The 27,179-nt window shown below is 41.7% G+C and overlaps 1 protein-coding gene across 3 annotated transcripts in view; it reads right to left on the reverse strand.

Annotated features, from left to right (window-relative positions):
• The window catches only part of PLAGL1 (PLAG1 like zinc finger 1), a 56,415-nt gene that overhangs the window by 13,260 nt on the left and 15,976 nt on the right, over nt 1-27,179 (reverse strand). The window contains exons 4-5 of one of the 3 annotated variants that reach the window (XM_040238613.1): nt 17,300-17,366; nt 8,794-8,860 (exon numbers count right to left, since the gene is read on the reverse strand). The gene's annotated coding sequence lies outside the window, so the exon portion shown is untranslated. Of the gene's footprint in view, nt 1-8,793; nt 17,243-17,299; nt 17,367-27,179 lie in introns of those variants that run through there. The other 2 variants (XM_040238611.1, XM_040238612.1) reach the window with 2 other exon arrangements.

A 27,179-nucleotide genomic window follows, 5' to 3' on the forward strand; every position in this document is an offset into this window, starting at 1 on the left:
CAGAGGGTATGAGAAGTGGGTACTGTGCTGACACAGGGCGAATTAAGTGGAAGTTTGCATACTTCCCCTATTTGGCGATCAGAACAATGGCAGCCAGGCCTATTATACTCTCCAAGACAGGAGACTGAAAGAGTCTTCTCTGGGAAAGCTGACTAGCCCAAGAGAAAAGAGCTCACGACAAGGACAAATGGCGGTCCTGAAGGGTTTACCCGTATTACCCTACAACGAAGCCCTTGTTGACAAAGCCTATCTAAGTACACAAAGCTCCCATCAGCTTTTTTATGGCTCCACTCACAAGCCAGGCAGCTGAGGATCACCAGAAATCAGAAGCAAGCACCTACTAGGAAAAACCGACACATAACAAACAGAAAAAAAGCAGCTAGGTTAAAGAAGAAGAAGAAAAGGACTGTATGGAGAAAAAAGAAAACTTTAGAAACAACTAGCATTAATATTCTAGAGAGAATCAAGAGATCCCTAAATGAAGAACAGGATTTTAAGAAAAGAAAACAACAAACAGTAACAAAAAGGGCAGTGACGAGTGCAAGACCCCAGGGGCAGGGGTAGGCATTTGAGTCAGACTTGCTGGGGGAACATCCGAGAATCTGCCATTTGAATAAACTCCTGATGACTCTAAGGCACCGTTATGTTTGCCACTGGGGCCTCTTTTGATGGTACCTGCTATTTTTACATCTTTGTTAGTTCCAGTGCTCACCTAGTGATTAGCACCATGAAACAATCTTTTATAACACAGTTAATATAACCCAGAGACTAACTAAAATTATCCATAGGTTAAATGGTTAAAATATATATCATTAGACCAAGAAACAGGAAAGAGATAATTTTTAAGTTAATGAAACAGTTTAGCATCTTTGCTATATGAAAAAGGTGCCTATTTATCACCATTTCTTGTTAAAGATTTGTATTAGAAGTTGTGGTTCATACAATAAAGCAATAAAAAGGCAACACTGGAATAGAATAAATATTTCGATATTTACAGATGACTGTCTATACAGAAAACCCCAAAGAATCCACACATAGAATGTGAGAATTAGGAAGTCTGACAAGGTATTTGGTTACAAAAGTCAAAATACAAAATCAATTGCATTTCTAAATGCCAGCAAACAGAATATAATTTAAAATTAATTAGCCACAAAGCAAAGATATCTAAAATAAGTCTAACCAAAGATAAACAAAATAGTTATGGAGAAACTATAAAATTCTACTGAAAGACATAAAAGAAAACCTAAATAAATTGAGAAACATACCATGTTCATGAATAGAGATATACAGATAGTATTATTGTAATATTCAGTTATCTATTTATCTTCATATTAATATACTGATTCAGTGAAGTTCTAATAAAAATTCAACAAGGTTCTTTGTTGGAACGTGACAAGATCATTCTAAACTTTTATACTGAGGAGGAAAAAATCAAGAGTAGTCAAGACTTTCCCCATTCGACTGGATCAAACTCATCATCCTATAAACTGATCAAAGAGGAAATGGTGAAAGATAACAGGTAAAAACATTTTTTAAAAAGCTACAGTAATTAAGGCAGTATGATATAGGCATAGGATTAGACAAGTGGACCAATGGGAGTAGAATGAACAGCCTAGAAACAGATCCCCTTTTGTACGGAAACAATATACAACAGGGCTGGCACTGCAGTCACTGGGGAAAGCACAGACTCCTTAATAATTGGTTATCCGTAAGGAAACTGGATTCCCACCATACATCTATATAAAGTTAATCCCAGAAAGATTACAGATTTAATACTTAAAACAAAACTTTAAACCTTCAAACCCTTCAGGCAAGAAAAAATAAAATGGTATTTCACAGAGAAATTCAAAGAGTCAATAAAACAAATGAAAATATGTACAGTTTTATCCAGGTTTCATCTCTTGTTCCATCATTAAAATCATTTCCCTTATATATTTTTGGGAAATCTTTGGGTCTTCCCTCTTCTTGACTGGCAAAACTTCAATCCTGATTAATTTAATCTGGGACCAGCTCTAACCTACCCCTGGCACACTTTATGCCTCTGTTTCCTGCCTTTCTTTCTTTTCTTGTGTCATGCACTTATCATATCTGACATTTTTTGTTTTATTTCTTAACACTCCCCCCCCCTCCGTCAATTAGACTGGCAAAAAAACCAGAAAGTCAGGCAAAACCAAGTAATGCCCAGTGGAAGGGAAAGAGACAAGACCCAAGACTGGAGTGAGGCTTTTTGTATTCGAAGATGCTCTTTTCCTTAGGAATTAAGATATGATGCAATTAAACTGCTCTATAAAGACTCACACATGAAAAAAAAGTGAAAACAATCATTGAAACTCAGAATGGATAAGAATTTATCCAGATTTCATCTACTGGCCCACCATTAGAATAATTTCCCTTGTACATTTACTCTATGATTGTTGATGGAATAACTTCTCTTTCTTGGGGGATAAGGAGAAGTTTCATGGAGAAGCCAAAGCTGAGCCGGCAACTTTACCTGGCATTCCAGGGGAAGTGGTCTATTTCAGGCCAAGGGAATGAATCAACACAAGGTATGTGAAAGTAACTACTTCAGTATGACTAGAAACGAATGTAAACATGCAGGCTCCAGGGACAAACAGGTTGGAGAGACAGAGACCAAATCATGAAGTGTTAGTGATGTACTTGCTCTGCTGCACTGAGAGAAGGTGGGCTTCTTTGCTGTAATATTTTAGCAGACTGACTAACCTACTTAGTCAAGGGACTAACTCCAGGTTTATGTGGAGGTAAGAGTGAGAGAGGTAGAGAGAGAAGTAGTAGAAAAGGGTAGAAAAATGCCAATGAAACACTGTCTCAACAGGAATAGGAGGCAGTGATGGGAAAGGCATAAATGGCACAAGAATCTAAGCCTCCGAGAGCTACAAAACCAACAGGAGGCCAAATGGCAAGGGGCAGGGAATCCCAGGACTAGTGCCCAGGGAGTGGGGCCACAGGAATCTATTCCAGTCAGCTCCCTTATCCACAGGAGATACGTTCAAGACCCTCAGTAGATGCCTGAGACCACTGCCAAAACTTATGTTTTTTTCCTATACATACATACCTATGACAAAGCTTGATTTAGAAATTAGGCACAACTAGGAATTAACAACAATGGTAAAACGGAACCAGTATAACAAAACACTGTACTCAAAGTTGCATGAATGGGGTTCCCCTCTCTTTCAAAATATTTTCCCCAAAATATCTTAGTGTACAAATGTCGTGTCTTTTTCTAAGCACGTATCGTGAACCGCAGCCCTAATGTTTGTGGTTTTAAGTGCAACAGCAAAACCAGCACGATTTTTTTTTCCTTCCTCCCAATTTCAGACAGAAGATTTCATCTTAACAACCTAAGCATATGATTTTTCTCTTTATGAAATTATAAGTTTCATCTTTTCACTTAAAGGAAGCACTTTATGGTTTCTTGTTCGCTCATCCAAATTGCCAGCATCATCACTTTTGTGCTTATTAAGTCAAACAAGGGCTACGTGAACACAGGTAACTCTGTGATATGCACAAGTCGGTCTGATAACTGAGCTGGCAGCTAACGACCAGCAGGCAGGATACGCTGGGAGAAGGAAAGATTCGCATTCCAGGTAGAATGAACAGGCTGGCACCACCACTTCACCATGCTACTCAGAATGGTGTGCAATTTAAAACTGATGAATTACTTGTTCCGGAATCTTCCATTTTCAGACCAAGGTTGACTGTGGGTAACTGAAATCGTGGAAAAGGAAATCTCAGACAAGGAGGGGCCACTGTAGTCAAGTAAGAATTTAGAAAAGTTTAAAGGAAAGAGGGGGAGAGTGATGGTGGAGAGGGAAAGATAGATCAAGACACAGAAGAAAAACCTAGCAAAAGCAGGAATTTGGAGTTTGGTTTTAGCTGTGTTGAGTTTAATTGTACCTGCTTCCCTGGTGGCTCAGAGGTTAAAGCATCTGCCTGGAATGCTGGAGACCTGGGTTTAATCCCTGGGTCAGGAAGATTCCCTGGAGAAGGAAATGGCAACCCACTCCAGTATTCTTGCCTGGAGAATCCCATGGAGGGAGGAGCCTGATAGGCTACAGTCCATGGGGTCGCAAAGAGTCGGACATGACTGAGCAACTTCACTTTCACTTTCTTTCACTTTCAATGGGTATTTGGGGCTTCCCTCGTGGCTCGGTGGTAAAGAACCCACCTTCCAATGCAGAATACCCAGGTTAGATCCCTGGGTCAGGAAGATCCCCTGCAGAAAGAAATGAAAACCCACTCCAGTATTCCTGCCTGGGAAATCCTATGGACAGAGGAGCCTGGCAAGCTACAGTCCATGAGGTCACAAAAAGTTGGATATGGCTCAGCTGAATGATTAAACAGCAGCAGCAGCAGTAATGGGTATTCAGGCCAGCAAGGAGAGCTCCAGCATGGAGGAGGTGCTGAGGTTATCTTCCAACTAACAGCGAATGGTACCAGTGGCTGCAGAGAAGTGGATACTATTCTGAGTCTGGCTTCTATTAATGACTTTATAAACTACCCTGGGCTCTGCGTGGGTGTCCTTAGTCTGTCAGTAGCTCACATGCTCAACCTTGATCATCCGTGTTGGTCTTCCCTGGAGCAGTCTGGCGTGTACAGTGGGGTGTCCGTTTGTTTTCTCTGCAACAGGCTGCAGCTAGACTGATCCCCTCTTAAGAGATCTACTGTGCACTGTGGGGCCTGAGGGAAGCAGGCTTGTAGGGGCATGTAATTCTCAGAGGCTTCAAGAACAGAAGCCTTCTGCCTTTAAATTCCCTCAGTTCCTCTTAGGTAAGACAGTGCAGTGACAAGTCCATGGTGATAAAAAGAAGCAAAATGAGAATTCAGTCTGCATTTTAAAAAACTTGATGAGATGTTCCAAATAATTTCTAAATGGTGATAGTACAAACCAAGACCCTAACAGCTCAAAAATCCTGTCTGGTTGCCCACTTTCTCCTACTAGAAGAGGCAGGCCTTTTTCTTTTCTTTTCTAACAGAGAGCCTTTTGTTGTTATGATGTGTTTAGCAGATGGAAGATAACATGTAACTGATTTTGTCAAGACTAGCCACTCTACACAAAGGTGGAGAGAGGCACAGGCAGACACAGAGAGGAACGCCCGTAGCTCTACCTTGACTGGGAGGGGAGGAAGCACTGGAAAAAGCACAAGCCCAGGAGTATGAGCCTCAATGAGCACAGAAGACAGAAAAACCAAATCACCAAGGGCAAAAGGGGACTGCTGAGCGGGAGCCAGGCTCCTAGAGGTGTCACGTGGAAGCAGCCTGTAAGGACACCACTGCCTCCTGCACCTGTACAGAGCGGAAGCAGGGGGCTCACACGGCTCAGGGCCCCCCAGCCAGGGCCAAAGCACCTCGACGGGATGGCCATTCAGCTTAGCATCCATCAGGCTGAGGGGAGGGAAAGGAAATATCTTTACAGAGTCTGAAATCCTCCCCATGCCTCCCCGACCCACCTCTTACACGGTGTTTTTAAATATGAACATTTAGGAAGAAACAGACAAAGGTCGCCAAGCAAGCAAAATAGGTATGTGCATCCCGAGAAGCAAGCGCAAGGCCCAGGCCTGCTTCTCAAGCTGAGATGGGACGGAATGTTTCAGGAAGACTGTTAATGAACTCTAGGTAGCACGTTGGGGGAGGTGGGGGGTGGAGCGCAGACTTGAAATCCAGACAAGAGCCTCTGGTATTAGGAAAAGATTTTCTAGTCATTAAAGTCAGTGGCAGGGATACTCCTTTGTGACAGCTGGAAATATATCCCCCTCCTCCCTCCCAACAAAGCTGCAACTATCCCCCTTGACACCCTTTGGGGTGTGTTTCTATAGCTGACAGTGGCGATCTTTCCTAGGACTCTTACGAGTAGGCCGCCCAGAAACCCAACGTACCTAATTACCAGCCGGGTCTATGGTCCTAACACAGTGCCTATTCTAGGGAAGAAAAAAGCCCAATTCCTTCCCACGAAGTGTGTGAGGGCAAAGGCTCACGCTGAGAAGAGAAACAAGGAAAGCGCAGGGGTCACAGGGGCGATGGGAAGCCAGATTCCGGAGTTCAAATCTCTGGACAGAACCTTGAAAGTTACGAAGTGTGATCAGGAAAGCATGCTGCAGACTTGAGTGGACAGTTTTGTCCTAAAACAACAGTCTCTAAATTAAAAAAAAAAATTTAAAAAGGGCTGAAAGTACAGAAAACAATGTGTCAGCAAAGGGCTGCTGGGGGCCAAATTAGAGAGGACTCTGTTGTTTCTCTCTGAAAATCTGTACTTTCCAAGTTTTCATAATTTTGACTACCTACGCTGGGTTTAGAGCAAACCAGGTGGAGAAAAGGGAGAAGGTCTATTTCAGGCCGAGGGAAGACAATGTGGAAGCAGAGGGGCCTGAAGCAAGACAGGGCAGTGTGGATCCCGCGGTCTAGTTTGGCTGGAAGGCAGGTGTGAGCGCAAGAAGAGCAAGAGTCGGGCCTATAAAGGAGGCATGTCCGGAACACGCTGCGGGGCGGGGAGGGGCTGGTGCGCCAGGCAGAGGAGCCCGGGAGCCAGAGACAGGGAAGATGTTGCACGGACAGACTGCTGTGCCCAAAAAAGGGAACAGTGATGACGGACTCCTCCCTTAGGGATAATGTATAGCACACGGAACAGTACTGTTCGCAAAACCTAAATGGTTCCTTTTTCTTCCCCACAAGGAAGTCCTGAGACCTAATCTGATTAACTGAATGGACACAAACGTAACCGGCAGTTTTAAAAGACAATTTACAGCTTCCCCGCCCCCCAAACATTTTCAATGGAGGAACATCCAGAACTCACCTGACCATAAATTGTGTACACAGTCAAGGGATAAAAAAGTGAACCTGCTGCACCCACGCCAACGCTCACTCCCCTCCCTCCAGGAGCAGAGGGCTGCCCACCTCTGCGGCCACCTGCCTTATTTATGGGACAGAGTTACTACCCAGTGCTTGAGTGAGAACTTTCTCTTGCCCATAAATTCAAAGGATGCCAAGGCGATTATTCACCCAGAAACACTTGGTTAGAAATATAAAAATATGTATCCCTATTCCTTTAAGACGACCCCAGTTTCTCATTTTGTCTTTGTAAGGGGATAGACATTTCCTCCCATTTCCAATTTAAAAGGAAATGGGGTTGGAGACCCAAGGCGGTAACTTTGCAAGTTACCGCACTGCCTTCTCTGAAAGGGAGAAAGGAATGTTGAGGAAATGGGGGAGAAAGCTTAAAAAGAGTGGAACACTAACAAACAGGGCCTCCTCTCCTTTTCACCTAAGTCTTTTCTCTCCCCCATTCACAGCTTTAGGTCCTTTGTTTGTTTAACAAACCATTACAATCATAGCTGGTTCAATGGGGAGGAATGTGAACCTCTCTAAGTAGCTGTCCTGGCAATCCACATGTGTGGTCCATCCCCAGCCCATCCCGGGAGGGGCTTCAATGTGCTGGTCTGTGCTCCTGTCGCCCCGGGGGCCAGGCACCTTCCTTACAATAAGGCCCAATTTCCCGCCACATGCTTGCTGCTCCTTCCCAGTAGCCTAGAGTGATGCCTCACTTCCCTCCCTGCCTGCCGAGTGAACTGCCCCATCCAGGCTGCCTGGGCTTTGTCCCACTCAGCTGCAGCACAGGGCCTAGGCTGTTCGCCACCTCTGTCTTCAGCCCACGGACTCACCACCCAATACCTGGCAGTCATATTCCAGGATCTAGCTGGTTATCATACAGTCTACTGCACCATGACCAGAAGATAAAACGGCAAGACCTCGCCTTCCCGCCCTCCCCCCACCAACTAATTAGAACTGCCTTTCTCAGTTCCTAGTAGATATGTTAGCCATGTTGGGATGGATTTCAATTTCTCGGCCAATAAATCAAAATATTATTTAGTAAGACAATTCTACTTCAAACAGAACCAAAATAACTTTTAGTAAAACAATATTAGATTTCAGTTGAATTCAAAGTCCTCTTATGCTCCTTTGTCTACTAATGTCCATCTGTGAGACAGACTAGAAAGGCATCTTTATCCCCACTTAATAGGTGAGGAAACTGAAGTCCAGAGACTAAAGTTCTTTGTGCATAGGTACTAAGAAAAAGATACGACAGGGGATGTACTATACCAAGCAAAGCACCCAATGCACAGGTTAACTTCCCTTCACGTCATGACTGCTGACAATGGGTGACCAGAGGCCTAACCCGGGTGTTTTGAGCTGAGCGGAACATTCCCCACTTCCACCTTGCCGTTGCCCCCAGCTAAGCTGTCTACACAGCCTCTGACTCTGGCAGTAGCTTTTACAGCAGTTATTTCCCAACAAAGCCTAGGAAGCTGGAGTCCCTAGGGCAACTTGTACGTGACTAGCATCTTCCTTAGGCTTATCAGTCAACATCTTCCACAGATGGGAGGCAACCTTTACACCTCTTCTTATGTACACAAGTTGGGAGTGGAGATAGGGCAGCTTTAAAGCTTTTGAACTGATGGGTTGACAGCAGAAAATTCCAGAGATTTGCAGGTATTATCAGGGCTGTGGGTAGGGGACAGCAGAGGATATGAGAAGTTGCTAATTGCAGGATCTGATTCCCTGAAACACAGAGAATCCTAATGCTGTTTAAAAAGAAAAGGTTAAAACAACTCCATTCTAAGGTACTTCACAGCTTGAGGGGGAAAGGTATTTAGCTTTTTTGAAGTACCTTGAACCTCCTGCACATCCGTGACTTACTTGACTATGTGCTTCCAAGCAGCTACTAATACACATGTTCAGATAGAAGTAACTTTTAAAAGCAATCATGGCTTGCGTACTTACTCGGTGACAGGAAACGTCAGCTCCAAGGCAGTCAGGGAGTCCTCTCAGAAGGTTTGAGGCCTCAAACCTGTAAGAAGAGATCTCGCACACCTTCAGTGAGTGAAGCGAGAAAAACAAACCCCCCCCCCAACGCCATGAGGCAACTTGAGCTTGCTTACTTCAAAAGCACACATGCGCGCACACACACACAACTGTGAATGTACAGAGGACATTTTCTAGTGCTTTTTAGGTATTTTAATAGATGATAGATCAATTTCAAATTTTAAAATCCTAGGGTATAAGACTTCAATAGACCCACCACCCTTAATTTTAAAACGTCGCAGATATACCACATGGTAAAAGTCTGATATATTTAAAAGGGGTGCTAAAGTTCATAATATTGTAACGTAAAAGATCTCATATAATCTTGCCCAAGAAGATCTTTAAGTATTTATATTATAATCTTTGTCCTACTTGTAAGTGGATTAGAAAAACCCTGATGTTTCTCCCTGCTTTCTGCAAGTAGAGAAAAACACATGAAATTGCTTACATAAAATATTCAAAAGAGCACTCAGAGGAAATGGCATTTTTTTTAAACCAACAGTATTAGAATACCATAAAACAGGTATGCAAATCCATGCAATAACAGAGCCTAAAGCAAATTATGAATTGAAAAAAAATCAGCAACAACCAATAGGTACTCATTTTCAACAAAAGCTTCATATAAAAAGCTTCCTATCTTCATACAGATTTATCAAATGTGCAGGGTGAAAAGGCTGAAGTCTGCAATTTGCATACATGATTCAGTGGTTACCAAACCCGACTATGTTAGAATTACCAGAGCAATCTTTTAGAAATGCACATTCCCAGGCCACAGCACAAACTAAATACAAACTGACAGCAGCACCGGGGCCCTGGGAACTTAGGTTTTCGTAACGTCTCCAGAAAAAGTCTACAGCCAGCCTCACACCACGATCCCTGATGAGCACTGGGAAATAGGTATCTCTGTTCACCAATTAATTATAAAAGTCAGCTTCTTCCAGCTAAGGCTATTCCAGCCAGTTGATACTCTTAGAGGCAAAGCTTTCTGGGATTTTCTTTACCAGTACAAGGGTAAATCTATTACGTAACAGCCAATTATATCTCACCTAAGGGATTTATTCACTGGGTTGCCCGTTTTCTTAATTTGATAAAAAAGGCAATGTTCATTTATTATGAGTAACCTCCTTGTAAGTTACAAATGGAAAAGTTAGGGCCATTTTCAGACAACAAAAGTCTAAAAATAAGCCACCACAATTTAGGGAAAAAGCTGGAGGCGAGTAGGTTCTCTGAATCATCCAGAGTATTTGTTTTAAATGTATTCCTTGCTTTGCATGTATAAACATGTCACAAATCGTCTTCATGGTCCATCCCTCATCTCAAAATGCTCAGCATTTATTGCGGTGGTTTTATTGCGGTGGTTTAATTGGGTGGTCTCCAAAGGCCTATATTAATTATTTTAAGAGCTTGAGAAAAACATGAAAGCAAGAGAGCAGAATTCTTCTGGATGACTCCTCCTTTGCTCCTACCCATCTCACCCATGGACAATGCCAATGTATGAATTCAGAGAGGCAGGGGCTCTCTTCGGCTTCACTAGAAAGGGCGCACATGACGCGAAGTACGCAAACCAGGCAGCGGAGTAGCTTAGCTGCATTGTCAAAATATTCAAATTATCACTAAGAGAAAGCGATTCCTTTCTGAATTCAACAATGCCCCTCGGCCTCCGAGGGCTCACACAGGAGCTTATTCTTAAGCTGTTCAATGTAAGCAGCACCAGTGAAAGCGGAGAACTCTGGCAGGGAGGAGATCAAGTCCCTCGGCCTTTCCCCCCTGCCATCTCAGCCCGGGTCTAATGCTTAAATAGTTAACAATGCAACAGAGAACCCAAAAGCATGCTTGGCCCCGGGGAAAAACCATGTGCAGTCTACAACAATTTAATAAAGTGCAGCGGAGACAGGAAAAATAACACGTAGACATTTGACAGTACGCCACTTGCAGGCTGGTTTTCAGGTCTGAATTTTAGATTTCAAAAGTCAGAGAAAAAGCTTCTAATAGGTGGGTTCTATTTAAAATAAAAGAATACAGTTTTTTAATGAACCTGTAACATAAAATATTTCTAACTATACTCATTTCTGAGCTCCAGAGAAGCAGGAAAAATCACATTTTTCTAGAAAATGGGATGGATGCACAGTAAACAGATCATGTATGGTGAACGGTCTTAAATAAAGGGGAGATATTCAGGGGGAAGTGATTTGTTTATTCAGCGATGACAAAAACTAAAGTTTCCTGAATCTAGAGCGTTCGGATTTCTAGAATGCATTTTTGGCTGTCACAGTCTGTTTTTCTAGGCATTAGCTGCTGAGGGCTGCGTTTGAGAAACACGGCTTCTTCTCTGTTAATGAACTGGTTTAGCTGCCTGCTGAGCATTCACTGAAACCCGAATTGAACAAAGGGATTTCCCTCCAGTTTCAGCTCATTCACTTCAAGCTACTCCCGATTTCACTTAAGTAAATTCTTCAAACTGACTTCCCCCCCCCGCCCCAAATGATTTGAGTGGGAAAGAGCTGGGCAAGTCCTGACACTGGGAGGCCTGTCCCGGCTTTCAGTGAAAGAGTCCTCTGGGTGGAGGATGTGCAAGCCCTGTTTTCGAAAAGCCTCTCAGATAAGTTCTTCCCCTCTCCCCCCGACCCAAGGACTGTAATTCCTGATGGAAAGGAGCCCACCTTTCCATCAGGAATTAAGCCCATCTTAAAATTTGGTAGATTTTAGACAAGTAAATCCTACTTCAGTGAGCTGATTACTGCAACTGAGATTATACCTCTGGAGTGGAGGCTGTAAACTGGATATTTGTATTCATCTCACAACAACCGAGTCGTTCTGAAGATGACCCCCGAGACCCATGCTGTGAAAGAGTAACTGGGAGTGTGAACAGATCTGTGAGCTTGGCACCTGGCCCCCTACCTGCTGACACAATCCCTGGGGGGCTTCAGTCACAGCCCAAGGTTTCAGCTACTTCTCGGGGTCTTCAGTCCTGAACCATCTACTATCTATCTTCTTCAACTATCAATCTATCTACTACTGCCTTCAGCCATCAATTTCTTTCACATTTCAGACGAATCCATGTAACTTCTCCTGCAACTCTCAGCTTAGATACTGTCATTGGCCCTGAAGGCCCCCTGTTCTAAAGCGGGGGCTCCACACGGCTCACCCTCCAGCATCACCATTTTAGCTACTGGCACTGCTACGTAATAAGAGCCAACATTTAGTGGATGCTCACCAGGTCATGGCTGTTTTTTTTTTCATGGCTTTACTTAATGCTCCAAAGAGCCAAATGAGTAGGGAGCATTAACCCCACCTTACTTATGGGGAAACTGAGGCTGAGGAGCTATGTCAGTCGGCCTATGGTGGCATGGTCAGTGAGCAGCTGAGCTGGGCTTTGCATCCCAAGCGTGGCCTTTGAGAGTCTACATTAGTAACAGGTCACTCTCTTCACCATGTTGCTTTCTGGCTGCTCCCAAGTCAGAAACCCTGGAGGCATTCTAGATTTTTCTCACTGACTAAGCTTCACAGTCTTCGGGCTTATTGTCTCTCAGATGTGTTTCCTTCTCTTCATTTCCATAGTTACCAGTGTTTGGGTGGTGTTTTGCCTTCATGACAGAGTCCAAATCAGTGCAGTAGGACAACTCTGGAATTTTACTTTGTTTGTCCTCCCAACAGTTTTCCTGTCTAGCTCATTTAAAACAGGTGCAGGCTTTGTAATTGCTTGTGTTTCAGCCCAGATGACGGCAGAAGCAGTCTATCCTTCTTAATGTCTAAACCCAGTGAGGAGGTTCTGCCCAACTTCAAGGAGGTTAAGAGGGTGAGAAAAAGATACTCTCCCCTAAAGGAAGGGGTGGGGGCGGGGGGGTCTTGCACAGCTCTGTCCCCAAGGCAGGACAGAACCTTCTAGAGGACAGTGGCGGCTGTGCTCAGGGAGCCCAGGCCTGGGGCAAGAGCGTAGGGCTTCAAAAGCTACTCTCATCATACACCAAAGGCCAGCCCTCACCCACCAGGGCCCATGGAAACCTTCAGGCTCTGGGACACATGCCATGAGAGAAAGGGAGACACCGAAGAACGACTGCAATGAAATTTCTCTCTAGGTTGATGGAATGATGAACACAAAAGGGAGTTTACTTTCTGCATGCTTGACACGGAGGGGAGTGAGAGTCAGACTTATGAGGGCGCCTACAGGGCAACGCCCTCAAGGTCATGCGCATCTGTGCTGCAGACTCGTTGCCACTGCTGCAATGCTTGAGCCAGGGTATTTCTCAAAAAAATGCTACCCCTCTGCTGCAGAGGCGAAGGGACTCTGCAGAGGCGCTGGGGTCTGTGCTTTGTTCCCGGGGCTGACAGAGAAGGAAGGAAGGAAACACGGGCAGATATTAGGAGTTTACTCACAAGATTAATGCCTCTGATTCCCTATGCAAATACCTAGAGAGGGAGAGGCAGAAAAAGTTATCTTTAAGGCCTTTATCTTAAACTCTGAATTGCTTAAAACCAAAGGAGAAAACATAAGTCTACCAGGGATTAGGAAGTGAGAGGCTAATGCTGCTAGACTCCTTGAGGCCCAGGACAGCCCTGCTTCCGAGCCTGGACCTGGTCCCCCTAGACCAGCCCACTGGTTCAGAGTGGGATGTTGGTTCCCAGAAGATGGAAGTGAAAGTGTGCAGGAAACTGAGGTGTCAGAGAGGAGAAACCACATAAATGTGACTAATCTGTTGATTCAAAGACACTGCGGTAATCGTAGGTCCTTGTGGCACCAAATGTCTACAGGGATTTGGACCCCGAGGTCAGTCACGTCCTCAAAACAAATTCTACTTAAATCCTGTGGCTGAACATCTGAGACTTCGGAGGAGGCTCATAAAGTCCCTGATGAAAACCAGAGAGGATTCTAGATAAGCAGAGATGTTATCAGCCAGGATGCTGAGATTAGAACATTTAGAACAGGGAGCTCTGGTTGGCCGAATGTCAGATATTCAAGGATCACCAAACAGGGGACCCCATCTTCCTGGTGCACAAGCACCCACTAAGTCTGCCTGGCATGAGGGGCACGTCCAGAGGGCAGACAGACCTCAGACAGAAGGAGCCATCTGGGGAGCACGTGCCCCATCACACAGGCTGGGCGGCCAAGCCAGTCCCCACTCTCTGCTTTGGTTAGTAGGAAAATGAGTATTTTCTATTAAATGGTACGCAAAAAGAGAACCCACAAATGGGGAGCTTGGAAGTCGGGGTAAGCTGAGCAAGCAGATAGACGTTTGGAAAAACAGAGCACGGGGCTACTCGGCTCTCACAAGGGTCTGGCCTCTGTTGACCTTGCTTCCCTTCTCACACTGGAAGGGGGGGTGAGGGAAGATTGGAGGGGGCAGTCAACAAACACAGGCCCAGCCCCAAACCCTCACCACCCACTTCCCAATCGGTGGCACCCCAAAACTGAGCGGGGATGAGGGTATGCAGCAGAATGGGGGCCCAGCCCACTCTACTGGCCAAAACTCAATTTTCATGTGGCTGCCTTCAAATGACTACCAGCCTGGCAAATAAAGAGCTCATACGTGAAGGGACATTTCTACGTACTGGAGACCGAGATCCCTACGGACTCCTCAGTCTTTCTGTTCTCAGACTGGCCCCCCTTCACCCTTCATTCTGGTCACGATGCTGCTGTCAGAGCAATTCTTCTAACATGCAAATACGGTCCCGTCACTTGGCCGTTTGGAATTGTTCAGGGGTCCCATTAATTTCTGTCAGTTGCAACCAAGAGTCCTGACTGATGCACTGCAAGTTTTTAATCAGGACAGCAATACGCTCAGGCTCGAGTTACAGAAAGAGACCTTAGACAGCAGAGGGACAGAGTAGCTTCTGCAAGTACCCGTTCTATACATTCAAATCAGTAAAATAGTAATTCCTTGGGAAGAAACACAGCCAACAATTTTGTAAAAAAAAAAAAATTGCACACAAAAAGTCTAACTGCAGTAACTGAACACTGAAGCTTTTCTGTAAAACTGAGTGTTCACAGGGAGCTCTAAATCTCTCCTGAGTCGGAACTTGCAACACTTTTGCATACTTTAAGTTGAATATACAGGGCAAACTGGAACCATTTTAGGAAAACAACAAAAGATGATGATCACCCTAATGTGGTTCTAATTTACATGCTGGTTGTAAGTATGTGTGTTTTTATGAATCACTTTTAATTCCTGTGCTCAAACAAAAAGGAAAAAATTACCTTGGTAATGCCACATAATGGATCAATTAAGTTATTCCCCAAATAAAGTACACTTTGTTATAGTATAAACATGCATAACTGCTAGCGCTATTTTAAACACACTGATAGAGAAATGTGCTTTATTTATTCGTTGTAACAATAATATTTAATACTCTCCTATATTATGCCCCTGCCCTCAGCTCCCCTCAGGCCTTGACTACTTTCTTTTTGGAGAGTCAAGAAAGTGGAAAAAAAAAGTTAATACTATTTCTTAGATAGCAACTTTCCTTACCTAAAAGTGATGTATGATAACGAGTTTTACTCTCCCTTATTCTTTTACTAAAAGCATACTCTACCTAATACAGGTTGTGGTTCCTACAGTTAGTTAAAAAACATTAACCAAATGATAGTATCCTGCTGGACACAGTCTAGGAACGGATTGGTGGGTGCAGAGAGGACCGGCTATGGAATCAGATGGCTCTGGGTCCAAACACTGGCTCTGCTACTTGCCAGGTATGTAACCTCAGGCAAGTTCCCTAAATTCTCTTTATGCTGACATCGCTCTACCTGGCAGAGCTGTTACGGGATGATGCGTTACAGATGTACACACAGAGGCACAGTGATTGGGGCAGAGTCTGAAGTTTATGTACAAAGGAGATGTGGCCTGTTAATAAGTATCAAGAGTGCTTTTACACACTGGATATGCTCACAATTAGGAAATATTAATAATCTGTGTCAGGATACAATACGTCTAACAGCAAGAATGTAAGTTTTTGATTCAGTTCAATAATCTTTCTTTGATTTGGACCACCATGACACACTTCTTTTCTAACATGTTCTTGTAAAAGAAATTTCTAATTATTTCTCACCTGCTTCAAAGCTTTGTATGTGACATAGTCTAGAGACTTCTAAATTCTTAAGCAGCATAATATTATTAGCTGGGCTTTTAATGGCAATGTCACACTTACTGGAGAAAACAATTACAACTGGACCTTGCATGAACTGGTCTTACACGTATCATGAAGCTACACAAATGACATATAGAAGTGATTCTGGCATCTTTAGATTTTGCTAGAATTTTTCTTTTGAATGTGTGGGTGGGGAAGTGGACTAATTTAAATTAGAACCATTTGGAGAATAGGAACTTAAACACACATATCTAATATTCTCTTGACTTTGGCCTTTCACCTGGAGCAGCTGTGGGCAGCCTTTCTAGAAGTCAGTCCCAAGAGTAAAATGAAATTGGAAGTGGTTTATCTAGTTTAAGACACACACAAAAAAAAAACCCCTTAAGTATAAAATGGGATATAAGGAAACTTACAAAGAAGATTAGAATAAAAAAAATATGGCATAGTACAGTCAAGGACATTTTGCAAAAAAATCTGTGGAGAGAGGCCAACAGTTGTGGTTAAGCAATACTGTTAGCACCAGAGCTGCAAACAGGAGGGTTCCTTAAGGGTGAAGAAGACAACGGGCTTAAACAGAGAACTAATACATTTTACAGGAGAAAAACAACCAGAATGTTGGATATGAAATTTAAGGCTCGAACTAGGTGTCATTATTTTGAAATGGGTGTTTAAAACAAATTATAATCTCCACATGTATGGTGGAAAAAAATAAAAACTTCCGATAAATATCAGGGATCCCATCAACCATGAGTTCCCACAAATTTAGGTAACCACCACTGGATTTAGCAGCATACTTATGTCATAATTTTAGGAAATTTGGACAGAATATATGCAAACTGAAAAGCCACCTCATGTTACGACGCTGGAGCATGATTTAGAGACCGAGATGTAACGTATGCAACATTCTAAATATGATTCTAAATGGAGGATAATGCCCCCCACCCCAGCTCCCCTAGTATTAATCTGTTTTCATTTGAAAACATCTTTGTAATTGTCAGGGAGGGAGGTCACAAGTTTCTAATAAACAAGTCATGATCAATAAAAGTCACTTGTATAAAGCCCCTTATTTCTAAAGTTACATGAATGAATAAACATTAATGACAGTTCTTAGCATGTTCTCTTGATTTTTCTAAAGAGTGAAAAACAGCCTTTTGTATTCCCCAACCCTCTTTTTTCCTTCAAGGCCTACAGTTCCTCCAGTGAGAAATCTCAGACAGCGAGTGTTCTCTGGGACATCAGCCCCTCTACTGCAGAAGGCTGTGGCATGTGCTCTAAAGTAGGACTCACGCTGGCCAGGGCACGCAGCCTGGGCAGGAGTCAGAGGGTGCCGTGGGGAAACACTTACCTTTTGGGGTCCAGAGGAGTTTCCGATGTGACCTGAAACAGAGGCCACACCAGATGTGAGAGCAATCCTAGAAGAGGAGAAAAAAAAAATCAAAAGGTTAAACAAAGAAAGGCATTGAGGGAAGTCACACTGAATACTGTGTAAGGAGACATTGAAACTCGGGACGCAAGTTCAGGAATGCCAGTTCAGGAACGCCAGGATCAAGCCCTGTCTGTTCACATACCATTATGTCATAGCCCAACCTTCCAGAGACGCATCTCTGAGTTCTTACAGAATTGTTAGTTTGAGAGATGCAACGCACCGACGTGAGGAGCCACAGCCATGGTACCAGAAGGCCTATGTTCAGACCCAGGTGTCACCTGGAGCCACCAGAAACCTCTCACCGCTTGTGGAACAGCTCCCTGCCTCGGCTTCTCACCTGCAATATGGAGACGATCACCGTACCTACCCCCAAGGGCCTTCTGAGGATTAAAGGAGTCAGTGTGAGTGAAGTGCTGAACACTGCACCCAGGAAGCCAGCAGTACTGGTATATTTGCAATTCTTTTCCAGAGGACCCCAACTCAAGTGAGAATGTCTCAGAGCTTCAGGAAGCAATCAGATGATAATCAGAACCTTTTGTAAAAGGGTCAACTAAGAACACTATACTCTAGGAAAAGGGAGTGTGGACCCACCGGAGCAGGGCTTGAAGGGGCAAGAGGGGAAGACAATGTCAAAGAGCCAGGATAGATCATTAAAAGGCCAAAAAACAAACAGCCAAACAAACAAAACAAAAACCTAAGACCAAAAGGAACCTTTGCTGAACTCCATTTTTTTTTCTTTCTTCAAAGACAAGGTTACTACTCAGAGGAGAGGCCTGAAGGACAGAACTTGTTGACAATAAGTGTACCTGTCTTTCTTGTCATTCAACCTAACCCACAAGGAGGATGTCTCCTTTCAATGACTAGGTAAGCCCCTAATAGGTCTGCTTTGTTTGTTAGATGGATGAAAACCATCTGAGAGGGAGGATCTGGTATCTTTCTGCTAGGAAGTTTGCTGATGGAGGCAGACACACACAAAAAACATGAAGACTTCATATATGCTGATCCCCAAACTTATTTTGAGGGCTTGACTCTTATTAAATTACTTGACATTCTTCTTCCTGTATATGACAACAGACTTCAGGCCTAAGAAAAGGGCTCTTTTCATGAAGGATGATGCAGTTGACATTAACTGGTACTATAAATACAGCAAGAACACAACTTTTAACTGCAGTCACCCCCCTGGGGCGCGCATGTCATTCTATCAGTGGGGACAAGATATGCCTCATCGCTTTTAAGCTGAAATATCCAGCGCAAAAGTGTTGTTTGACTCCCCACTTCTCCTTCCACCCTCCATCCCCCCCGCAACTTAGGTATGATGTCACACGAAATTACTTCCAGAAACTGGGAGGACAGAGCAGCCAAGTTATAAAACCTAAGTCCGAAGCTTATAGCTTTCTTATCTACAAGTTAATACTTCTGGGGGCGAGAGTCTATCAATGATCAAGGCCACGGTAATGTTCCTGTTTCGTAAGAAATCTAAAATCTCAGCAGAAACACAATCTGCTGACTCAATCACATTTGTACAGCCCACGCAAGTGCCTATCCCTACACAGGACGCTCCCACGACTCACCAATATGTACAACTGTTTTTTAAACCTCATTCCTACTTTTAATCAAGACAGAAAATCAAATAGATGTCTTTGGACATCATCTTGGAGTAAAAATAAAACAAAAATAACATGGAGAATAAAATATGAGCCAGTTCCTATACTTGTATGCTTACTTTACCACTACCCCCTCAACATTTTCTAAAGTTTTCCATTATGATTTTAAGATGTCATTTTTTTTCCCTAAAGATATTGACAACTATTGCCCACTTATAGCTCTGGTTTAAAAAGCAGTTGGGTTTAACTGGAGAATAATTCAGAACTGGGCTGGTCTTAGGCTCCTGTGAAATCACGGGAGTTAGTCCTCTAGGATCAAAATTTCCTTTACATTTTTCACTGAGAGTCAAGGGGTTCATAAAATACAGTAGTAGTAAAGCTAGTTACAGAAGCTGTCAAAGGTTTTGTTTTGCGTTATTTAACATTCCACCATAGAATTAAATCAAGTAGAATGGAAGTCTGTCCATCTCAATCACTAAATCTGGTCATGTGAAAGTCTACAAAACTCTAAAATTTTTTTCATCTTCTTACTGAAATTATCTAAACACTATGTTGAGACATAATTTTTAAAAAGAATATTATAGGAGAGAGCTTGGATTTGAAAAGAACACCACCGTACACTTTCTATGCCTCCTGTTCGCAGGCTGATGGACTGCCCAACCAACTTGCCATGCTGAAAAACTGTTTAATAATTCTCCATAAAGGAAAGATTTTAAAAAGCTATAGCACCAATCAGGTAACAACAGATCAATCAGGTTTTCCCAAAATGTAGTATTTGCCACTGAAGCCTGCATAAGTAATTACATTCAAAGTAATGTATGGGGAGCTATCAATCCCCATTCATTCAGCATGCATTCACTGAGCCAAGAGCTTTGCTGGGCTTGGAGATATAAAAATGAATACAACACAGCTGCTTTACTTCCAGCTAAAAGAATACACCTAAACAAAGAGCTACAGGGCAATGTGTTAAGTACTATAATAGAGGTGTGCGCAAAGGGCTGGGGGCCAAAGGAAGAAGCTATAAATTCTTCCTGGGAAATCAAGCCAGTGAGGGGAGATATAAAAGAAGGTCTGGTGATGTTTCCTTGCGATAAATTCGACTTTTTCTTTACTGTGTTGTCAAAAGTAAGGCAGTAATTTTAGGATTTATGAACTGTTCTCATAGCAAATGCTAAATTGGTCTAGAGTTTTATTTATGTTTGACACAGACTTCCGGTTACAATATCCTAAGAATATACATTTTTAAAAATAACTATGATTTGTTGTATTCCCACTCAACACACATAATCCAGAACAGCATGAATAGTTTGAATAGTTCCCATGAATGAAACTTAGATACAAAGTTCAAAGATGTTTCAATATGTAAGTGAATAAAAGTCACATTCTAGAAACTTGGTAATATCATATTAACAATGTTTATTTTCAGTATCAATTTTTTTCTCTTCTTCTGAAAGCAAAAATAAAAGAACCACCTGATTATATATCATGGCTAACATCTGCCTTTCTCTACTTCTGTGTTTAAAAAAACAAGGAGGGTGTTGAATCAACTTCTACTTAACATCATTTATTATGCATATCATATTCCTACTTATAACACAGTTGTGACAGAACCTCCATTGTTCATTACACACTAGCCCCAAACTCGAGTAATTCTAATGTAAGCATGAGAAACCACCGTCTCCTTTGGGGTGAATTTCCAAATTCCTCTGTGTTAAATTGAGGTCTAATTTTCCCTGTGCCTGGTTTTCACATGAAGGTCCATTCCACCCCATGTGCTCCTTTTCAGCTGTCAATAAACAGAGGCAGTGAATTCCCCCACGGCTTCACAAAGCTAGTTAGGCAGAGCCATTCATTCCTTCAGGAAAACAGGGCATTGATTTCAGCGAGTTCCCAGGGAGCAGCTGCAACAAAGAGATCAAAGGCCCACCTCTCTTTCCCTCCATTGCTTTCATTACGCCAGGCCCAGACAAACAGCGACAGGTTTCCTCGAGACAAGGAGAGGGCCCGGCAGACCACCTCATGGTTCAATTCAAATTCATCCGTTTCCTACATTCCAGTGACAGTCCAGAATGCTAACCATGACAAACCAGCACAATCAACCGGCATAATATACTGCTCGCTAGTTCATCCAAGGTCAGAGGGAGAAAACAAGCAGGGAGGGAAGCCCTCTGCCTCTAGGACCCGCTGAGCCGCCACGGCCCCCCGACATTTCATAAATAAACTGCACCCGCTCACTCTCCCTTTCTTTCTCCACCATGCGATCCTACAAGCAATGGTCTCACTTAATCTGCAATTTCTTTCGTGTCACCGTACCCAATCTACTGGGACACTCTTTTCTAAGCGTAATGGGGCTCCTGATGACAGGAGGGTGGCCACACGCACGGCCCTTCTTCATTCACACCCAGGAAACTGCTCCCATACGATGAACTGAGAGCTGTAATTCCTGGGGCTTCCCTCAGGCCTTCATCTCCAGCTGATGCCACACGCCCTAAAGAGAGACTCGGCGTGCACAAACTCTTGTCTGCAAAACACACACCCAGACAGAGACAGAACAGTTAGCTTTTTGATGGGAGCTAGGTAATCACGGAAACTACTAATCCAAGCTCTTAAGTTGACGGTCTGTGTGTGAATGAGGTGTGTGTGTGTTTGTGGGGAGTGACGAAGGTTAGTGAGGGGGAGAGGAGAGCCAGAGGGAGGAACTAGGAAAGAAAGTGGATTATCCTGACTGGTTCCCTACACTGAACACACAGAATTAAAAGATTTCCAAAGTCCCCACTGAATCCTGAACGGCTGCCTTGACTGGCTACCACATTCATGAAAGCCTGGAATAAAATGCATTCCTTTTATTGTGGTCTGTTCCATTTCTGCCGCTAACCCTGAGTAAACAAGGGAATACATGGGTTAAGTTTCAAAATTCCTAAACTAAAAAGAAAATAAACAAGATTGGAATGAAAGGTATGGAGAACTCATTCCTTGACACAGAACACGACCTTCCCACGTGTCCATCTTAGGAGCTTCGGGAAGGAAGTGGGGGAGGAGGGGTCCCTTCACTGATTATTCATTTGACTGCCAAAGAGGCCATTTTGTGTAGGGTAATAAACAGCCCTCAAAGTAAAGACTTTTGACTTTTCTCAAACTGGGACAGATATAAACTTAAGAAAACACAGAACTCCCAACTGTGCACAAAAGGTGGCGGAATTCTTGGAAACTCAAAGCTGACTCTGGCGCTAACTCACTTTGGCCTCTCTGCCTCCCTTCTCTTCCAAAATGGAGGCAGAAACATCTGTGAAGAATTGTTTTACAAAGTATTGTGAAATAACCGTTCCTCAAAAACAATGTACCTCATCGAAGAAAGCTGGTCTAATGAGTTATTCTGTAATAGATCTGTAGAATGCAATCTATAACAGATCTCATTTTATAACAGATCACTCTAATTCAACAGAGCTGCTCTGGAAACTGTGTCTTTATAAATCAAATCACTTTTTAAAAGCACTCAGAAAAGTTGCCACTTGAAGACTACAGCAAATGATGAAATACACTCATCAATTCATTTACATACCTTTCAAAAGCATTTACAAAGCACTTAGAAACATCAATTTGCTCTTCACTATAAGCAACTGAGATAGATGGTTTTATGAATTTCTATTTTTGTACAAGGAAAACAGCCTCAAGAGAGGTAATAAATTGATTTGCCGAAGTCACAGAACAAATAAGTAGATGAGTCACAACTTTAAATACTTTTTCTAAATCCCATGCTATTTCCATTGCACCTAGCTACCACCTCTGCATACAATTATTCACTGACATTCTTCATAATTTTATTAAATAAGTCCTCAGAATCCATCTGTAAGCTCAATGCATTGTGCTGCCCATTCAAGGAGGCAGTGTTTAAGAGTATAGGCTCTGCTATCAGGTTCAAGTTTTAGTGTCAACTTTTAGTAGTTTTGTAAATTAAGCAATTAACACTATTTCCAGAAGCTCAATTCCCCATCTGTAAAAGAGGAATAGTACCTTCTTTCATAAGCTTCCCTGGTGGCTCAGTGGTAAAGAACCTGCCTGCAATGCACAAGATGTAAGAGATGCGGGTTTGATCCCTGGGTTGGGAAGATTCTGGGAGAAAAAAATGGCAACCCACTCCAGAATTCTTGCCTGGAGGATCCCATGGACAGGGAGCCTGGTGAGCTACAGTTCACAGTGTCACAAAGATTTGGACGTGACTGAAGTGACTTAGCACACACACATACACCTTCTTTCACAGAGTTTGCAAAGGATCAAACTGCTAGTAGGACATAAATTAAGCTTTGACTAACCAATATTTTGAAGTGTCTACTTTAAGAAGACCTTTCTATAGGTAAGTAACCTAAAGAAAGCACCTAGAGCAGTATTAGCATATAAGAAATGCTCAGTAACGGTAGCTATTATCACTGATGCTGAAAATCAAACCAATATAAAACTTGTTAAAACGGGGGAAAAGATACTTATTTTTCAATAAAAGACACAAAATTTAACTTTCAGCGTCCAGATTACATGATTCCCTCCAGCACTAAAAATTTAGCCCTCAAGTCTATATTTTTATGGGGTCAAGTAATTTTAAAACCAAGATCAAACTGTCATAAAAGATAAGCACCTATTCAAAATAGAGAGACTAATTGAGTTGTCTTGAAAAAATAATAACTGAAACAAGTGCCTCGTTGCTATAAAGCAACAATGTGGTTTTTCTGTAAAATTTTATAGAAAAATGCAAGTTTTATTTCTTGCCATTTAACCATTTTAAGTAGAAATGTATTGGTGATAGGCAAGAATTCATTGCCACACAAAGAGAAAAATACCTAAGAGGAATATTTGCTTTACATAGCTAGTGCTTCAGTAAAGATTTGACCCTCACACTAATCATTAGAAGAAAATGGGTTGACTTCCGAGCATGGAAAAAGACTGCCAGTGGTAAATGGCAAATCTTACTTTTTCCTCTTTGTCTCATTTTTCGTAACCCTTAATTGATAGATGGTGGGATGTGGATGCTACAGCGAAGAGTACACAAAATACTATGGGAAGACAAAGACAGGCCAATAAGTCCTACAGAGCCGGAAGAGGCTTTGGAAAGGAGATGGGTTTATCCAACTTTTACCAAGTATGTAAGCATGTCTAGAATATTCCTGGTTGTCCTTGAGCTTCATGGGATTTTGTCCGAATTCTAAATATGTCATTTAGTGATTCAACTGTCCTTCACTGCTTTTGCTGATGTGCAAAATTAGATGGACCCCCCCCCCTTAATTTTACTATTTATTTATTTGGCTGCCCGGAGTTTTAGCTGTGCCATGCAGTATCTTTTAGTTGAGGCATGCAAATTCTTAGTTGAGGCATGTGGGATCTAGTTCCCTGACCAGTGATCGAACCCAGGCTTCCTGCATTGGGAGTATGGAGTCTTAGCCACCGGACCACCAGGGAAGTCACTTTTTTGTTGTTTTTTAATCCAAGGCTTTGATATTTTAAAAGGCAGAGAATTGAGGCTACATTTGTTTGACTAAACATCACTTAATGCTCCTTCTAATTCTAGAGTTTTGTGATTTTAAAAACTACTGCTCATTGCATTACCTACTATATAACACATCAGTTTAAATGTGTTTGTTAATCTATAGCCTACTAACACTGAGAATTTTTTTTTCCTTCACTACCATTTATCTCAAAAATTAATAGTTGGGAAGAACTCATAAGAATGTTTATGAGAAATATGTCTCACAAAGAAACTGAGTCCATAGCTGTGAAAGTTTGATAGCTATTTCTTTCCTATGACGGGCTAAGAATTGCCTTTTTATAACCACCTTTAACTGTCTTTCCAACCATATGAAACAAACATATTTTTAAACAAAAGACATTCAGATATTTGAAGACAATTTTAACAATCCTTTACCTTGAGTCATTGATACTGTTCTTTCCTAGTATAAGTACCTAGTGCTATACGTTTGCCTCTAAGCACTGCTATAGGTGCGTCCTATTTGGAAACACATTTCATTTCTATTTGGTTGAAAATACTTCCCAATTACTCTTTTCATTTCTGTCACGTGGGTTATTTGGTAAAATTCACCAGTGTGCCCATCTGGGCCTGGGTGTTTTCTTTTTGCAAAGTTTTTGTTGGTGGTGATGATATTGTGTTTTGAATGTATACTATTAATTTGATGTATTTAATAGATATAGGGCTGTTCAGATCATCTATTTCTCCCTGCATGAATTCTGGTAGTTAGTGTCTTCCTAGGAATTGGTCCATTTCATCTAAGTTCTCAAATTTATGGGCAGAAGCTATTTGTAGTATTCTCTCATAAGCCCTATAAAATCCATGAGGTCAGCAGCCATGGGCTCCTCCTTCCTTTTTGATACTGATAATTTATGTCTTTTTTCCTTGGTTAGCCTTGCTTTAAGTTTATCATTTTATTAATCATGTTTAGAAACTTTTCATTTTGTTGATTTTTATCATTTTCCCATTTTCATTATTTTTTTACTTCTCTAATTTTTATTATTTACTTTCTTCTGCATGCTTGAAGTTTAATTTGCTCTTCTCCAGTTTCACAAGGTAGAAACTTCAGTTATTGATTTTAGGTTTTTTCCTATGCTAATTTCCTTCCAGGCATTATCTTAGCTGCATCCCACACGTTCCTGGTGGCTTAGTCAATAAAGCATCTACCTGCAATGCAGGAGACCCAGGTTCAATCCCTGGGTTGGGAAGATCCCCTGGAGAAGGGAATAGCTACCCACTCCAGTATTCTTGCCTGGAGAATTCCAAGGACAGAGGAGCCTGGTGGGCTACAGTCCATGGGGTCACAAAGAGTCAGACGTGACTGAGTAACACTTTCACACATTTTTATAGACTATATTTTTACTTTTTGTTTAAAAAAGTATTTTTAAATTTTTCGTGAGACTTCTTTGATGCATGCATTATTTGAAGTGTGTTATTTTCCAAATATTTGAGAATTTTCACACTATCTTTTTGTTATTAATTTCTATTTTAATTCCCCTGTTGTTTGAGAATGTATTTTGTATGACTGCCATTCTTTTAAATGTAAGTTGTTCCATATGGAATGTGCCCCTGGGTTATTTAGAAGTGTGTTATTCAGTTACAATATATTTTTCCAAATATATTTGTTGTAATTTAATTCCATTATGATCAAGAACATTCTTTGTATGATTTCAACCCTTTTAAATTAACTGACTTGTTTTCTTACCCAGAATATGGTCTATCTTAATAACTGACCTGGGTGTGCCAGAAAAGAACATGTATTCTGGTTTTGTTGGGTTGGATAGTGTTATACATACATACATACATACATACATACATACATACATATATATATATATAGTGTCATGTGTGTGTGTTAATCACTCAATTGTGTCTGACTCTTTGCAAACCCACAGACCATAGCCCACCAGGCTTCTCCATGGAATTTTCCAGGCAAGAATACTAGAGTGGGGCATTCCTTCTCCATATAGTGTTTTATATATATATATATATATATATATATATATATACACACACACACACACACATACATACATATATATAGCATTCTATAAGTATCAATTAGGTCAAGCTGGTTGATACTGCTGTTTAAGCCTTACACATCTTTATTGGTTTGTTTTCTACTTGGGGTATATATCTTACAAACCCCAACTCCATTGTTATTTTTACTTAAATAATTATCTTTTTAAAAGATTTAAATTAAAAAGAGCTTATACCTTTTCACGGGTGGTTACCATTTCTGGTGCTCTTTATTTCCACTTGGTATTATTTTCCTCTTTCTGAGGACTTTTAACATTTCTTGTAGTGTAGGTCTAAAAGTTAATAATTCTTTAAGCTTTTGCATGTCTGAAAATGTTTATTTCACTATTTTTTGGAAAAATATTTTCACTAATTAATAGATTTTTCTAAGTTAACAGTTTTTTCTTTCATTAAAGACACTGTTCCACTATTGTCTGGTTTGCACTTCTTTTGATGAAAAGTCTGCTGTCATTCTCTGTTCCTCTAAATTTATAGTTTCTTTGTTCTCATTTTAAAATCTTTCTCATTATTGGTTTTAAATTATCTGACTATATTGTGCCTTGGAATAATTTTCTTCATCTTTTTCTTCTTTGGATAACTGCTATACATTTACTGAACCACTGAGTTTCATGGACTTACGGTTTTCATCAAATTTACCAAACTTTCA

This window comes from Oryx dammah, unplaced genomic scaffold (genome assembly GCF_014754425.2).
Source record: "Oryx dammah isolate SB20612 unplaced genomic scaffold, SCBI_Odam_1.1 HiC_scaffold_4, whole genome shotgun sequence".
Classification (NCBI taxonomy): domain Eukaryota; kingdom Metazoa; phylum Chordata; class Mammalia; order Artiodactyla; family Bovidae; genus Oryx; species Oryx dammah.